Source organism: Mandrillus leucophaeus, unplaced genomic scaffold (genome assembly GCF_000951045.1).
Source record: "Mandrillus leucophaeus isolate KB7577 unplaced genomic scaffold, Mleu.le_1.0 Scaffold145, whole genome shotgun sequence".
Taxonomy (NCBI): Eukaryota; Metazoa; Chordata; class Mammalia; order Primates; family Cercopithecidae; genus Mandrillus; species Mandrillus leucophaeus.
In genome coordinates, this window is record NW_012101421.1 from 584,436 (window position 1) to 593,070 (window position 8,635).

An 8,635-nucleotide genomic window follows, 5' to 3' on the forward strand; every position below is an offset into this window, starting at 1 on the left:
ATTTAAGGTAATAAACATATGTAATAGTTTGAAGACTTACTCGTTTAAAAGGTTACAGAAAATGGAAGTGTAGCGCCCCCTCCCCCACGCCCCACCCCTCACCCCCCGGAGACAACGTTCAGTCCCTGGATCTAGAGTTCTTATGCTCAAATTGGATTTTAAACTGTTGGTTTTCTGTTTGTTTAAGTGGTTGCGCGTATGTGTGTCGCTGATAGGGGTTTACTAAATGGGTTTTAATAAAGTGACAGTTATTCTGAAAATATAGGTGTGAGTTCACCTTCCAGAGAGTTCACAAATATGTGTTTACAGAGATTAGATGCAAAATCATACTCAGTTTTCTTATGTAATAATTAAAAACGCAAATACATTCACTGTATTCAAAGTTCTAACTTCCAAAACATGAGCCCTTCTATCCTAGAGTTTTGGTGTGATATGGAAGAAAATCGTGTGTGTGTGTGTGTGTGTGTGTGTGTGTGTGTGTGTGTGTCTCAAAACGGAAAAAGGCGTGAGTAAATCCAGTCTAGAGATTTCCATGAACTTTCAGGTGGAAGAGCATGATAATTAGGACGTCCAGGCCTAGCACACAGTTCATTTTCGTGTTCTATTTATCCATTTCGTTTTGCCCAGGTAACTTTGAGGTAACTTTCAATGAAAGTTCATTTTGTTGACAAAACTTTTCTAAAACATGATTTGGGGCTTCGTTTTTAGCCTCCGGGATGGCAAAACAACTAATCCTCTCACCTTGATGTTTCCTTGGTTAAGAAGAATTTCCAAGCTAGTGTGACACCTTGCTCACTTTGAGAGTTACATATTCTTTCTATATATGAAAACAAAAGACCTTTAATCTTCAAATAATATAGCAATCAGGCCAATTTGTACACTCACAGAGTAGCAGGTAAACAAATTAGGCATATCTTTCACTTTAGCAATTTGATACTTTTACCTTATTGGGCGGTAATAAACATCTTTAGAAAGTGACTATAACCAATGGAACAGGAGCAAAATTCTTGGACTGTTCTATGTATTTTCTATAAAACTTTCTGCAGTATAAATTTGAATATGTTTATTTTTGTCCAGAGAATAGTGGGCAATGCAGCATTTTACCCTCAGTGTGTTTGCAGTTGTAGTTTTTTGGTTAAAAAAAAAAAAGGAAAGCAACTCATCTGACAGAAGTAGTTGCCAAGGATACAGGTCCTTCACTGGCAGGAATATAAATTGTAGTCTGTTAGGTCAGAGTTCAGTTGCAGGTAACGGAATTTACTCTAGCTATTTAAAGTAAGAATAGGTTTATTTCGGGGCACTAAACTGACTACCTAAGTGTAGGAAGGATTGAGAAGACTCCCATTTGAGCTGTCAGTAATGACTTCAAAGCCACACAGCAGTGCCACACTGCTTAGGGAGCTGCTGCCTCTCCTGTGACCAGGAACTGCCCTGCCACTCCCACAGTCTGGAAACTGCTGTGATCAGGGTGCTACTTTGGCTACCACCTGCAGACCCATGCATGCCACATCTGCTGGGATGCATAACAACATGGATGCTTGTACCTTGCCTCTTGGTGTTCACGAATCTAATAACTAGAGCCATAATAAGATGACTACAAAGAATCCAGCTCCTTATATCCACATCTGCTTGCCAGGAAAAACAGCAGGCACAGAGCTCTGTTTCACTTCCTTCTTTCAAATCTCATGTAAATACTGATTGAACCCAAACCCCATTCAGAACGAAGCCTGCAGTGGAGTCTATGACACGTGGCCTTTTGCTTTCCTCAGCAGTACAGAAGGTAGCTGTGTCACCCACATAGCTATCACACATTTAGGCCAGCTGTATCAAAATGGGAAAAAGAAATAATTTTCTGAGTAAAATTAGAGAATGTTTCCTCTTCAAGCGTTCTTTGTCTGCAATCCATCGACTCCCAAATGGTTCACAGATAGAATTCAAGGGGTTCCTAGAGATGGCAAGGAATTAATTACATATATATTTTAACTACCTTCTGACTGAAATGTAGTGTTTCTTTAAATAATGAGTGTGGGGAAGACACTGCCATAGTAGTGTGAGCAGTAGCTGTGACTATCACAATAGAATTCACAAATACCTTTATATCTTCTTACGGTGATCTCAAAATACCATTTATTCTCAACATCACTAATAGACTTTCTACTAGATCTTTTACTTGATACGTTAATAACAAAATACATGATATTGCTGTATCACAAATTGGTATTTTTAAAATGCTGATAACTATTTCAATATAATTGGGTTCATTGATAATCCCCTGTATTTTATTTTATAAATTTGAAATTGTTAATCTGAGAAGGGGTTCAGAGGCCTCGCCAAATTGCCAAGGAGGGCTCGTGGGTGAGAGATTTCCTGATGGTTGCTTCAAGTTTGGGTTCGACGAATGAAGCTTGTGCTTCAAAGTCTAACTACATTTTAAGGATTCAATGGCAGCAGATCACACTGTGAGCAGCCATATTTAGTAGGGTGTTAGTTTGCTAGGACTGCTGTAACAAAGTGCTAAAAACTGGGTGGCTTAAAATAACAAAAATGTGTGATCTCACAGTTCCAGAGGCTAGAAATCCAAAATCAAGGTGTGGGCAGGGCCATGCTCCCTCTGAAACCAGTTTCCTTCCTTTCCTCTTCCAAGTGTGTGCTGGTTTGTTGGCAGTCTTTGGCATTCCTCCTCTTGTAGGTGCATTCATTACTCCAATCCTCCATCTGCGCATGGCATTCTCTCTTTTGTCTCTTTATATCGTCTTGCCTCTGTGCATGTCTGTGTCCTTCTCCAAATTTCCCCATTTTATAAGAACATCGGTTGTACTGGATTATACCCCAAAATAATGACCTCAACTTGGTTAAATCTACAGAGACCCTATTTCCAAATAAGGTCACATTCTGAGGTACTGGTGGTTAGCACTTTAATATATTATCTTTTAGAGGTCATAATTTGATCCATAACAAGTGGATTCAACTATCTATAAATTATCAATAATATCAGTTATGCTTAGTGTTCTAATATACAACTGAATAACACATATTAAAGAATACATTTAAGTATAAATTAGATGGTGAATATTGAAGCCATAAGAATAATCAATTGTCATATCCAAGGATTTTAGAAACACGGATTTCTTACTGGTTTTTGTTTCTAAAAGTTAGTAGGTAATGGGAAAATGGCAGCTCTTAACAAAAATTTTCTTTAATTGTAACTTAAGGCAAGTACTTTACAAAAAGACATAAGCATTCATTGGTCTACATTCTCTCTGATTATTAGAAATCCCCGATAAGCTAGATTAAAATTTCCAAGGCTAATATTCTGTGGTGTGTGGGTGTAGTGAGCCCTGGGGCAGGCTCACTACAATATAAATACGTATTTATAGAAACTTCCCAATTGATCTAATTGTCAGACAGTTGTAAGCATGAGAATTACTGGTCTATATTTTGCAAAATAGTTTGTGACATAGAAAAATTTACATGGGAAAAATTACACATTGAATACGGATTGGTATTTTCGAAAACTGCCAAATTGTAATTAAAATTAGAAACTTTAGGCTGGGCACGGTGGCTCACGCCTGTAATCCCAGCACTTTGGGAGGCCAAGGTGGGCGGATCACCTGAAGTCAGAGAGTTTGAGACCAGCCTGGCCAGCAGGGTGAAACCCCGCCTCGACTAAAAATACAAAAAATTAGCCAGGTGTGATGACGCATGCCTGTAGTCCCAGTTTCTCAGGAGGCTGAGGCACGAGAATCACTTGAACCTGGGAGGCGAAGGTTGCAGTGAGCCGAGATTGTGCCACTGCACTCCAGCCTGGGTGACAGGGGGACTCTGTCAAAAAAAAAGAAGGAAGGGAGGGAGGGAAGAAGGAAGAAAGGAAGGAAGGAACTTTAATTGAAAGCATAAAGGACTTTTAGATCTATTTGAGCAATTTTTAATCACAGTTTTTTTCCCCTTTCACTCTGCCACAGATTTCAGTAGCTTTGATAACAGCTTATAAACATATAGTCTGTATATGATGAAAAACTATCTTCTCAGTTTTGTTTTTTATTAAGTTTTTATCATATGCAAAGCTTGATGATTAGAGTAAAGCAGCTGGAACAACAGAATATATACCATGGTCTATAGTGAGATGAGAAATGTCCATAAGAAAAGAAACCAAACACACATGACCCCTATTTAGTGAATCCCTGCTTGATGCTAGGCAACGTGCTAAACACTGGGGAACTATAAAAAAGCCAGACATGTTCTGCCCACATGGTGCTTACAGTCTAATGAATGGTGCAACAAGTAAATGGTTAACTTCCAAACGGGTAACGATAGAGTAAGAAGAGTAATAATAGAGAAACATAATACCATGGAGCCTACAGAAGGAGCAACTGTCTCGGCACTGGGTATTCCAGCTAGTATCTGAGAATAATTATAAATTAATGAGATGATAAGAAGACAAATAGATTCTAAGTAGAGAGAAGAGCATCTACAAACACCTGAAAACAACAGTTCATGGTTCTGCAGAGGAACCTAAACGTTCATTGTTGCTTGAACATAGAAAGTGAGGCAGAAGAATGTATAGGAAGATAGGCCTTCAAGCCAACAGAAGCCCCAAAAAGCTAATTGCCAAGGAATTGTTTTTAGGGAGGTGTTCACATCACTAAATAAATGAAAAGATGGGCTTTGGTTGAGATGGTCAGGAAAGGGTCAAGAAAGAAGAGAGAGGATTTTATAGGATTTGAGTGATTAAGTATAATTTTGCCTGGTTAAAAAGAGAGGCAAGAGGCATTGAGGACTTGGTAAGCTGAGATCAAAGCCAGGCAGAAAAGCCCACAGACCATGGGGTACCTGGGAGGAGAGGCAGCCTGGCTGCCATAGGGAGATTGGTTTGGGAGCCAAAGGGGTGGGAAGGCATTTTGGTTGTCACAGTGCCTGAGGATGCCCCTGGTGTTTAGTTCCCAAAGCCCAGGGACACTAAGTCTCCTACATTCTGTAGAACCTTCAAGAATTGGGCACATGTGAAGAATTTTTCTATCCAAAATGCTTATAGCACCCACATTGAGAAACAGTGATAGGCAAATAGTAAGAGGTTCTAAGTAGGGATTTATTTTACTTGTCTGGACCCTCTTTTTGAAAGGCAAATATCTCTTGGGTTGATTACACCTTGATACATTTGTCCACTCAACAAATATTGAGCACCTACTCTGTGCCAAGCCCTGTTCCAGGTCTCACCTCGAAATCACGCCTGACTGTGGATTATTTTCATCAGTCAAGAAGTTGCCAACTGGCTGACTGGGGAGTGTTTTGGATGGAGATGAGAGGAGATGAGACCGGTTAGATTTCCCTTGTTCTAAAATACCTCCATCTAACCACTCTTTCAAGCCCCCTACAATGCAAACAAAAACATTAAACTAAATGTTTGATACCCACTGCCTCATTTTAATGATCCAGTCTCCTTAGACCCCAAAAGTGCTAATTGAGAAACTGGGCAAGGGTACTAGCTCAGTCATCATCTCCTTTTAACACCATTAATCATATCATTTCTTGTTCAGATATCACCTTCCTCTGCTTCCTCAGTATTCTGGGGTTCCTTTCACTTACAGGAACCTGCAGTGCTTCTCACCCCTTTTTTTTCTGGCCAAGCACAATGGGGCAGGTGCAGGGGTACACAGTACATATATCACTAGGCGACATCAAGTAGGGGTAGGAGAGAATGGCAGTGACCAAGAGGATGCTGCCCTCAGGACAGTGTGTGTGTGGATGTTGAGAACGTCCCCAGCGGCCAGGCAATCCATACCCGTCATTGAGCCACACTGCCCTGCTCTCTGTTACCTAGCATCTCTCCTCCCTACTCAAATACTTTCCCAAGGACCTGAGCTTAACATGTCTACAGTCTGTGCTCTGGGAATTGCATCTTTCTAGCTACTCAGACTGAAAACCTTGACACCCTCTGACTCCTTCCCTGTTATCCCCACACAGGGCATTGCCAAGGATTTTTGTCCCCATAAAGGCTCCTACTTCGACCCATCTATCTCATTGCCATTCCCCGATGCTGTTCCTCATTCCATCTCCCTAACTTAGTACTTTAATCTCTGAACTGTCTCCTGCCTTTTATCTTGCACTGTACTGCCAGAAAATCTTTCAGAATCACTAGCGACATAGTCTCCCTAATGAGAAGCTGCCAATGACTCTCCACTCCTTATAAGATCAGTGAAGAACCTCAGCTCAACCCTTTGTCCTTCTTTTCTTTTTGTTTTTTTTTTGTTTTTGTTTTTTTGAGATGGAGTCTCGCTCTGTCGCCCAGGCTGGAGAGAAGTGGCACGATCTCAGCTCACTGCAAGCTCCGCCTCCCGGATTCACGCCATTCTCCTGCTTCAGCCTCCCAAGTAGCTGGGACTACAGGCGCCGCCACCACACCCGGCTAATTTTTTTGTATTATTAGTAGAGACGGGGTTTCACCGTTTTAGCCAGGATGGTCTCAGTCTCCTAACCTCGTGATCTGCCCGCTTCGGCCTCCCAAAGTGCTGGGATTACAGGCGTGAGTAACCGCGCCCAGCCTTTGTCCTTATTTTCTACTTGCCACCATTGTATAGTTCTAGGTGCCAAACTACACTACTTCTCATTTTTTGTCCAAATATCTCCATGTTCTGGCACATGCAGTCTCTCATCTGTGCATTTTCCTTCCTCCTATATGCACAGAAACCGATTATCTTCCATTTCCAAGGCCAAGACCATTGCTATCTCCTTGCTAAACCTCTCCTGAATTCCCCACAAGGAAGTAATCTTGCCTTTTCTGAGTTCCCCAGAACTATTTTTATAGCCGTCAGTTATACAATTAAGGTTTCCTACCTCATAGTAGTTTGATCCTCCTATTAAACGGTAAGCTTCTTCAGAGCAAGATATTTGTATCTTTTATCTATAAACTAGCTAAATGCCTTGGGCACAGATGTATTCTTTAAAAACCTGAGTTAAAGTATCTTTCTATGTTTAGAAAAGCTGGAATAATGATATGATTTTCATGTGTTTAAGAGAATTATTTAATGCCCAGGTGGGTTGAGTAGTAATTTTTTTTTTTTTTTTTTTTTTTTGAGGCAGAGTCTCTTTCACCAGGCTGGAGTGCAGTGGCGCAGTCTCGGCTCACTGCAACCTCCACCTCCCGGGTTCATGCGATCCTCCTGACTCAGCCTCCCAAGTAGCTGGTAGTAGCGTGGTGCATACCACCACGCCCATCTAATTTTCGTATTTTTAGTAGAGACAGAGTTTCACCATGTTGGCCAGAATGGTCTCCATTTCGTGACCTTGTGATCTGGTCTGCCTTGGCCTCCCAAAGTGCTGGGATTACAGGCATGAGCCACTGCACCCGGCCAAGTCGTAAATTTTTGTTTAACTTTTATGCATTTAGCAGTCACAAATTGGGCATCCGCTATATGACCAACAGGCTTCGAAGGGCATGTGAACTGCCCCCTGCAATCCTGGAGCTTACAGTGGAGAAAGGAGTGTAAGGACAAGAACTTGACATTTTTTTAATATCTGCTGTGTGCCAGTCACTGGATTCAGTGAAAGTTAATAATGGGTGAAATTGAATCAAACCCAGGTTCACCTGGCACCAAATGCCTGTCAATCCAGAGACATCATCGAGAATTCCCCTTACAGCAGTTTGCTACAGTGAGTCATCAATAAGATCTGAACTTCTGGAACTAGATAATTAATTTCACTGCAAATTAGAATCATTCTAGGGAGGAAAAAGAGAAGAAATGTAAATTAAGATTTACCTCATTTCAGAGAGAGAATCCTGCAAAACTGTACATACAACTTTCTAAAGCCCTTGATTTTCACTCTCTTCAATTTTGCTGATCCACTTATTTGAGACTAATGAAATGCTTGCTTCCCACTTTGGACCTTGGAGTCTCCTGTGGGTTAATTTCTGGTAGTTCCTGCAGTTTGCCTTACTGACAGGCCAGTGCCATCTAATGGTTAAAAAGGACAGTCTGAAGCTCTTGGTTTTCTTAAACTTCTCAGTGAAAAGAAATCATTGTCTTCATTTTACTTTTCAGTGTAGTGTCAGGAATATAACTGCAGCAAAAAAGTGGAAACAGCCTATACTTTTTGTTTATCAAATTTTGTGAAGTCTGTTGTACAGATTTATTTATATTTTGTCTAATTCCAAAAACATTTGTGGCCATTACAGAAAACATCTACCAATAAAATGGTATTTTTTTTTTTTACATTTCTAGTCATGTAATAAATGCTATTTTGAATTGAAATTGTATTTTAGTTAGGTTTGCTTGTTTGAGCAACCCAACAATGACTTCAATGAAAAGAAAAAGTATTGTTTTTCTTTTTTTTTTTAATTATACTTTAAGTTCTGGGGTACATGTGCAGAACGTGCAGGTTTGTTACATAGGTTTACACATGCCATGGTGGTTTGCTGCACCCATCAACCCATCATCTGTATTAGGTATTTTTCCTAATACTATCTCTCCCCTCCCCCGCCAGTCCCAACAGGCCCCAGTGTGTACTGTTCCCCTCCCTGTGTCCATGTGTTCTCATTGTTCAACTCCCACTTATGAGTGAGAACATGCGGTGTTTGGTTTTCTGTTCTTGTGATAGTTTCCTGAGCAGGAGCAAAGCTCATTTCGTTCACAGTTTCACA